The sequence below is a fragment of the Bos indicus genome, chromosome 5 (assembly GCF_029378745.1).
Source record: "Bos indicus isolate NIAB-ARS_2022 breed Sahiwal x Tharparkar chromosome 5, NIAB-ARS_B.indTharparkar_mat_pri_1.0, whole genome shotgun sequence".
NCBI lineage: Eukaryota > Metazoa > Chordata > Mammalia > Artiodactyla > Bovidae > Bos > Bos indicus.
Genome location: NC_091764.1, coordinates 59,028,109 through 59,037,230, shown reverse-complemented (window position 1 = coordinate 59,037,230; position 9,122 = coordinate 59,028,109). Strand labels below are relative to the sequence as shown.

Below are 9,122 nucleotides of genomic sequence, written 5' to 3'. Positions count from 1 at the left end.
TATTTGTTCATAGCATTACTTATGACTTAAGAGTTTTAAAGTTAGGAATAGTAAAGTCAGTACATATAGAGAATGTGAGAAGCTAACTTTTGTTTCCAATTATATTGTGGAATTTATGGAGCTTCCCACCCATGTCTCACAATTTAGATAAAATAAGGAAAACAATCTCTCAGTCCTTAATAGACATTTACATAGTGTTGCTTTTTCAAATTGTAGCATTTAGGGAATGATGGTGATCTTTTCTCAAAGAAGCCATTCTTACAATTTACTATAAAATAGCAGATGTGTCCTGAAAATCACTTCCAGTTATTTTATTTAACCCCAAATTTTATTTAACTCAATGGCAAATATTTGCTTATTATATAGATTGATTTTCATTTTCAAAAATCCACAAGCCTAATTTGACACTGAGCTCTCCAAAACAGTAAAATGGCACCCCATTCCAGTACTCTTGCCTGGAAAATCCCATGGACGGGAGAGCCTGGTGGGCAATCCATGGGGTTGGGAAGAGTCGGACACGACTGAGCGACTTCACTTTCACTTTTCACTTTCATGCATTGGAGAAGGAAATGGCAACCCACTCCAGTGTTCTTGCCTGGAGAATCCCAGGGAGGGGGGAGCCTGGGGGGCTGCCGTCTATGGGGTCACACAGAGTCAGACACGACTGAAGTGACTTAGCAGCAGCAGCAGCAGCAGAATTCATTAAAAAGAAAGAGACATAAAGGAACATGAAGCTTGCTATCCTAAGATCCTTGGGACTAGAAAAAATGTGAATGAGCCATTAGTAAGGGAAGTATGAAATGATGACTTAGAGACTTGGATATATTCTTTATTACATTACCAAAAACATCCCAGGAATGGTTGACACCTCACATCCCAGAAATGATTTACAGATTAGAGTCATAAATAGCTGTTAATTGCAGAGGATTGTTCATTGAGAACAATGACTGTTAAAGTTTAAATAACTATCAAATACTTGAGTTGCCATAAATTTGCCTAAGAAATTATGCTTGTAATGCTTGCTTTTCTTATCAGTTCAGTTCACTCGCTCAGTCGTGTCTGACTCTTTGCCACCCCATGAATCGCAGCACGCCAGGCCTCCTTGTCCATCACCAACTCCCGAAGTTCACTCAGACTCACGTCCATCAAGTCAGTGATGTCATCCAGTCATTTCTTCCTCTGTTGTCCCCTTCTCCTCCTGCCCCCAATTCCTCCAGCATCAGAGTCTTTTCCAATGAGTCAACTCTTTGAATGAGGTGGCCAAAGTACTGGAGTTTCAGCTTTAGCATCATTCCTTCCAAAGAACACTCAGGATTAACCTCCTTTAGAATGGACTGGTTAGATCTCCTTGCAGTCCAAGGGACTCTCAGGAGTCTTCTCCAACACCACAGTTCAAAAATATCAATTCTTTGGTGCTCAGCCTTCTTCACAGTCCAACTCTCACATCCATACATGACCACAGGAAAAACCATAGCCTTGACTAGATGAAACTTTGTTGGCAAAGTAATGTCTCTGCTTTTCAATATGCTATCTAGGTTGGTCATAACTTTCCTTTCAAGGAGTAAGCGTCTTTTAATTTCATGGCTGCAGTCACCATATGCAGTGATTTTGGAGCCCATAAAAATAAAGTCTGACACTGTGTCCACTGTTTCCCCATATATTTGCCATGAAGTGATGGGACTGGATGCCATGATCTTTGTTTTCTGAATGTTGAGCTTTAAGCCAACTTCTTCACTCTCCACTTTCACTTTCATCAAGAGGCTTAGATCCTCTTCACTTTCTGCCATAAGGGTGGTGTCATCTGCATATCTGAGGTTATTGATATTTCTCCTGGCAATCTTGATTCCAGCTTGTGCTTCTTCCAGTCCAGCGTTTATCATGATGTACTCTGCATAGAAGTTAAATAAGCAGGGTACGATATACAACCTTGATGTACTCCTTTTCCTATTTGGAACCAGTCTTTTGTTCCATGTCCAGCTCTAACTGTTGCTTCCTGATGTGCATATAGGTTTCTCAAGAGGCAGGTCAGGTGGTCTGGTATTCACATCTCTTGAAGAATTTTCCACAGTTTATTGTGATCTACACAGTCAAAGGCTTTGGCATAGTCAATAAAGCAGAAATAGATGTTTTTCTGGAACTCTCTTGCTTTTTCCATGATCCGGCAGATGTCGACAATTTGATCTCTGGTTCCTCTGCCTTTTCTAAAATCAGCTTGAACTTTAGGAAGTTCACAGTTCACATATTGCTGAAGCCTGGCTTGGAGAGTTTTGAGCATTGTTTTACTAGCATGTGAGATGAGTGCAATTGTGCAGTAGTTTCAGCCTTCTTTGGCATTGCCTTTCTTTGGGATTGAAATGAAAACTGACCTTTTCCAGTCCTGTGGCCACTGCTAAGTTTTCCAAACTTGCTGGCATATTGAGTGCAGCACTTTCCCAACATCATCTTTCAGGATTTGATATAGCTCAAGTAGAATTCCATCACTTCCACTAGCTTTGTTCGTAGTGATGCCTTATAAGGCCCACTTGACTTCACATTCCAGGATGTCTGGCTCTAGATCAGTGATCACACCATCATGATTATGTGGGATGTGAAGATCTTTTTTGTACAGTTCTTCTGTGTATTCTTGCCACCTCTTCTTGATATCTTCTGCTTCTGTTAAGTCCATACCATTTCTGTCCTTTATCGAGCCCATCTTTGCATGAAATGTTCCCTTGGTATCTCTAATTTTCTTGAAGAGATCTCTAGTTTTTCTCATTCTGTTGTTTTCCTCTATTTCTTTCCATTGATCACTGAGGAAGGCTTTCTTATCTCTTCTTGCTATTCTTTGGAACTCTGCATTCAGATGCTTATATCTTTCTTTTTCTCCTTTTCTTTTCACTTCTCTTATTTCACAGTTATTTGTAAGAAATAGCTTTTCTTATAAGTGGTCTTGGAGAAGGCAATGACACCCCACTCCAGTACTCTTGCATGGAAAATCCCATGGACGGAGGAGCCTGGTAGGCTGCAGTCCATGGGGTCGCAAAAAGTCGGACACAACTGAGCGACTTCACTTTCACTTTTCAATTTCTTGTGTTGGAGAAGGACATGTTCTTGCCTGGAATATCCCAGGGACAGAGGAGGCTGGTGGGCTGCCGTCTATGGGGTCGCACAGGCTCGGACACAACTGAAGCGACTTAGCAGCAGCAGTATAAATGCTCTTAAACTTTTTTCTCTAGTCATTGAAGATTAGCAAAAGGATAGGTTCATTTTAATGTGAACATCACATTTTTTCCCATTGCACTTGCCACCATTGACCTCAGTTGGAATTTTCCCTAAATCAGCAGCAGCTCTACTTTCTGCTATACAGAGGAGTAAATGAAAAGAGAGCTCAGGTTTGTCGAGAAAAAAAAAAAATGTGAGTATTTTCACAATGTTATGATAAATTACATACTACAAATCAACAAACCCATACCTTGAAATTAAGTATTCTATTATAAAAATTTCTCCCCAGACACTAGAATGTAAAAGCTACAAGTTAATGAGAATTCACAAAATGAATGCTATTGAAATTTGTTATTGTTGTTGTTATTCAGTCCCTAAGTTGTGTCCAGCTTTTTGCCACCCCATTGATTGCCAGGAGAAATATCAATAACCTCAAATATGCAGATGACACCACCCTCATGGCAGAAAGTGAAGAAGAACTCAAAAGCCTCTTGATGAAAGTGAAAGTGGAAAGTGAAAAAGTTGGCTTAAAGCTGAACATTCAGAAAATGAAGATCATGGCATCCAGTCCCATCACTTCATGGCAAATATATGGAAAAACAGTGGAAACAGTGTCAGACTTTATTTTTCTGGACTCCAAAATCACTACAGATGGTGACTGCAGCCATGAAATTAAAAGACACTTACTCCTTGGAAGGAAAGTAATGGCCAACCTAGACAGCATATTGAAAAGCAGGGACATTACTTTGCCAATAAACGTCCGTCTAGTCAAGGCTATGGTTTTTCCAGTGGTCATGTATGGATGTGAGAGTTGGACTGTGAAGAAGGCTGAGCGCTGAAGAATTGATGCTTTTGAACTGTGGTGTTGGAGAAGACTCTTGAGAGTCCCTTGGACTGCAAGGAGATCCAACCATCCCATTCTAAAGGAGATCAGCCCTGGGATTTCTTTGGAAGGAATGATGCTAAAGCTGCAACTCCAGTACTTTGGCCACCTCATGTGAAGGGTTGACTCATTGGAAAAGACTCTGATGCTAGGAGGGATTGGGGGCAAGAGGAGAAGCGGACGACAGAGGATGAGATGGCTGGATGGCATCACTGACTCGATGGACGTGAGTCTGAGTGAACTCCAGGAGTTGGTGATGGACTGGGAGGCCTGGCGTGCTGCGATTCATGGGGTCCCAAAGAGTCAGACATGACTGAGTGACTGATCTCATCTGATCTGATCTGACTGAAGCATGTTAGGCTTCCCTGTCCTTCACTATTTCCTAGAGATTGCTCAGATTCATGTGCATTGAGTCAGTGATGGTATCTAACCATCTCAGCCCTTGCTGCCCCATTCTCCTTTTGCTTTCAGTCTTTTCCAGCATCAGGGTATGTTCCAATGAGTTGGCTCTTCACATTAGGTGGCCAAAGTATTGCTGCTTCATTCACCAACAGTCCCTCCATTGAATATTAGTGGTTGATTTCCTTTAGGATTGACTGGTTTGATTTCCTTGCAGTCCAAGGGACTCTCAAGAGTGTTCTCCAGCACCATCATTTGAAGGCATCAATTCTTGGGCCCTCAGCCTTCCTTATGGTCCAACCCTCTCATTCATACATGACTACAGAAAAACCTATAGCTTTGACGATATGGACCTTTTGGGTAAAATTATATCTTTTCTTTTAAATATGTTGTTTATGTTTGCCATAGCTTTTCTTCCAAGGAGCAAGCGTCTTTTTATTTCATGGCTGCAGTCATTGTCCTTAGTGATTTTAGAGCCCAAGAAAGAAAATCTGTCACTGCTTCCACTGTTTCCACTTCTGTTTTCCATGACCTGATGGGACTGGATGCCATGATCTTAGACTCTTAAATGTTGAATTTTAAACTAGTTTTTTTCACTCTCTTCTTTCATCCTTATCCAGAGGCTCTTTAGTTCCTCTTCACCTTCTGCCATTAGAGTGGTATCATCTGCATATTTGAGGTTGTTGATATTTTTCTGGGCAATCTTGGCTCCAGTTTGTGCATCATCCAGCCTGGCATTTCACATGATGTACTCTGGGGTTTCCCTGGTGGCTCAGAGGTTAAAGCATCTGTCTGCAATGCAGGACACCCGGGTTCGATCCCTGGGTCGGGAAGATCCCCTGGAGAAGGATATGGCAGCCCACTCCAGTATTCTTGCCTGGAGAATCCCATGGAGGGAGGAGCCTGGTAGGCTACAGTCCATGGGGTTGCAAAGAGTCGGACATGACTGAGCTACTTCACTTCACTTTACTCTGCATAGAAGTGAAATAAGTGGGTGACAAAATACAGCTTGGATGTATCCCTTTCCCAATTTGGAATCAGTCCATTGTTCCATGTCTGGTTCTAACTGTTGCCTCTTGACCTGCATACAGGTTGCTCAGCAGACAGGTAAGATGGTCTGGTATTCCCATCTCTTTAAGAATTTTCCACAGTTTGTTGTGATCCACATAGTCAAAGACTTTACTGTAGTCAGTGCTTCAGTTATTTAAATAAACTGGTTAAATGATTTCCGCTACTGTTAGTTATGATGATAAAATAAAGACTTTATTGCTCTTTAATGGATTATACTAGTAGCCTGACAAAATAGAACTTCAATTAAGGGAATATTATTGTAGATAAAATAAAAATATAATGTAAAAATCAGAATATACACATATAGATAGAGACAGAATGCTAATAATATTTAGATAGGAGAATTTGGAAGAAAAAAATGTGTTCTCCTGAAGATAATGTTTTATTTTAGATATTGACACACTTTGGTTTCCTTAGCTCATGACACAGACCCAATATACTTAATGGCCACTCTACCTCCTTTCTACTCTTGACTATCTAACATCTGAGAAGACCACCAAAACAGATACATGACCTGGATTCCTTTATTCCATTATCTGGGGCTTCAGATGAGTAGGAGGTTGGTGAGTGTGAGTCTGATTCAAAACTTAGAAATCTGTCATGTAGCTCAAGATTTATCTTCCATGATTTTCCTTTTGGAAACATATGCACTGAATGGCCTTTTTCCTGACACATTTGGCTTTTCTATATTACACTAGGAAACAATCATTATATGAGAAACTAGGTGACAGACATTAGGATAGGATGACTTACTGAGGTTGAAGAAAAGACAAAGAGTATCCCTAAGGAGGGGATTCTGTGGAGACTGTTTTTAAGAGTCAACAGGTACCTTTCTTCTTCCTGTATTTCCTAGCTTTGAGAAAAACATAGATTATAATTCTTGCTTTTCATGTGAAGAACATGTTTTTTGTACAAGATTTTTAAAAATATTTTTAGCCTGATACCCAATTTGTAAACTAGGGATTTTATAAAATAACAGTCTTTGTGAATCAAAATTGTGACATGTAGTAAAAACTTGCTTCAAAACAAGTTATTTATTTCATTAACTGTTAAACAATCTCCTGAATTATGTTAGCAGAGCATAGTAGGTTTCATTTCAGAGCCAAATCCCAGTGCTATACTTGGATAGTCCCCTTTTCTGGGTCTTCTGTTTATGTATTCTCCTGAAGGTTATTCAAAAGAAGAAGAAGAAAAAATGAGAAACTACACATAAATAACAGGGTTTATCCTCCTGGGACTGTCAGATGACCCACAACTTCCAGTTGTGAGCTTTATCTTTCTGCTCATCACCTACATGCTCAGCATCACTGGGAACCTGACCATTATCACCCTGACCCTGCTGGATGCCCACCTCCAAACCCCCATGTATTTCTTCCTCAGAAATTTCTCCTTATTAGAAGTTTCATTCACAACTCTCAGTATACCCAAGTTCTTGGCCACCATGATTACAGGAGGTAAAACCATCCCTTTTAGTGATTGTATGGCTCAGTTATTTATTTTATTTTATTTTTTTCATTTTATTGGGAGTCACTGAGTTTTATGTTCTGGCTGCAATGTCCTGTGACCGTTACATTGCCATCTGCAAACCGCTGCATTACTTGACCATCATGAATCACAGAGTCTGCACACTGCTTGTCTTGGGCTCTTGGCTGGCTTCATTCTTAATCAAATACCCATGAGTAATGTTCTTCCTACAGCTTGATTACTGTAAGTCCAATGTTATTGACCATTTTAGTTGTGATTATTTCTCCTTATTATACCTTTCTTGTTCAGACACCAAATTCCTAGAGATAGTAGGGTTTTCCTGTGCTGTGTTTATTCTCTTCTGCACTTTAGTGTTAATAATACTGTTCTACACGTATATCATCAGAACAATTTTGAGGATCCCTTCTACTACTCAGAGGACAAAGGCCTTTTCCACGTGTTCTTCCCACATGATTGTCATCTCCATCTCTTATGGCAGCTGCATTTGCATGTATATGAATCCATGAGCAAAGGACAGGGTGTCTTTGAGTTAGGGGGTGGCTGTGCTAAACACCTCCATAGCTCCCATGCTGAACCCCTTTATCCATAGCCTAAGAAATCAGCAAGTCAAGTGAGCCTTCATGGACATGGCAAGGAGGACTATATTTTTCTCAAGCAAATGAAAAATAAAAGTCCTGTTTTATGAATTAGACACATAGGAATGAAAAGCAATTAAATAAAATCCAGGAATTTCAAAATCTATTAATATCTACACAGCCTCCCTGATTTATTTTTCATCATTCATAGTTTTATTGCCAGCAGTTTATCAAGGATATTTGCATATGTATATTTTCTTTTTGCCATTCAAATTTGAATTATTCATGTATATATGTATATATATATATATATATATACACACACATATACACAAATATATGCTTATATAGCATACATTTTTTTTCCATTCAATTTGCAATCCTTCTCTCATGTACTTTTTTTCCTTTAGGGCTGGTTTTTCTGGTCTGTACCTATGGGGGTGATTATATTTCCTTCTTTGAAACATTTTTAATTTCATATTTCACACTAATTTTTAGAAAATTAAAGTCAGAAAGAGGCAGAGGAGGTGCACACAAGAGAGAATAGTGTTTTACAATCTCACCCAAAATCAGGTTTTCTAGAAATTAAATGAATATTAGATCATATTTGGTCCCAGTTGTGCTCTCAGGGGTCACCACTGCAGCTGGGAAGTTGCAGAAGGCAATGGCAACCCACTCCAGTACTCTTGCCTGGAAAATCCCATGGACAGGGGAGCCTGGTAGGCTGTAGTCTATGGGGTCACTAAGAGTTGGACACAACTGAGTGATTTCACTTCACTTCAAGTGATATTTAATCTTATTTTTAATTTACTACACAAAGACTATAAACATAATCTGACAGTCTTATTAGAATTTTGCATGCACTTTCCTTTTCATACTGTGGCCTATGTTGTTAACTATGTGAAAAACAGTACAACTAAAAGAAAAATGTAATTACATTTTCTTGAGAAATCAAAAAACTTTTCCCATTATGGAGTTTGGCATTTTCTGTGCTATTGTACAGTTGCTCACCCATGTCCAACTGTTTGCGACCCCATGGACTGAAGACTCCCTGGCTGCAGAAGACTGCACCCAGGCTTCCCTGTTCCTTACTATCTCCTGGATTTTGTTTAAACTCATGTCCATTGAGTGGATGATGCCATTCAAATATCGCTATATTATTCTTCAATTCAAAAAACTATTATAATGAATAGTTGCTTAGGGAAAATTATGATACAGACCCTGCTTTGGGGGAATGCCAATATTGACATATATACGATAACAATTCTTTTAAAAAGCCTGAAGAAACTGGCAACTTAAAAAAACTTGAGAGCTGTGTGTTAAGTTTTTAGGTGGGCAATATGAGCAACCCAGGAGACAGTGCCTCAGATAACTGAGAAACTTGAGAAACTGTTCCAAAGAGGTACGGGGGAAGGTTAGTATATATGTGATTTTGATATGCAATTAAGCACACATTTATTTTAGATTTTCTGCTGGTCTTGTGAAGCTTCTGCCAGTCATGAGAAACA

At 39.5% G+C, this 9,122-nt stretch overlaps 1 pseudogene; it reads left to right on the top strand.

Annotated features, from left to right (window-relative positions):
* Window positions 1–6,749: 6,749 nt before the first annotated feature.
* LOC109558757 (olfactory receptor 6C1-like) lies at window positions 6,750–7,701 on the top strand (annotated as a pseudogene).
* The last annotated feature ends 1,421 nt before the right edge of the window (window positions 7,702–9,122 follow it).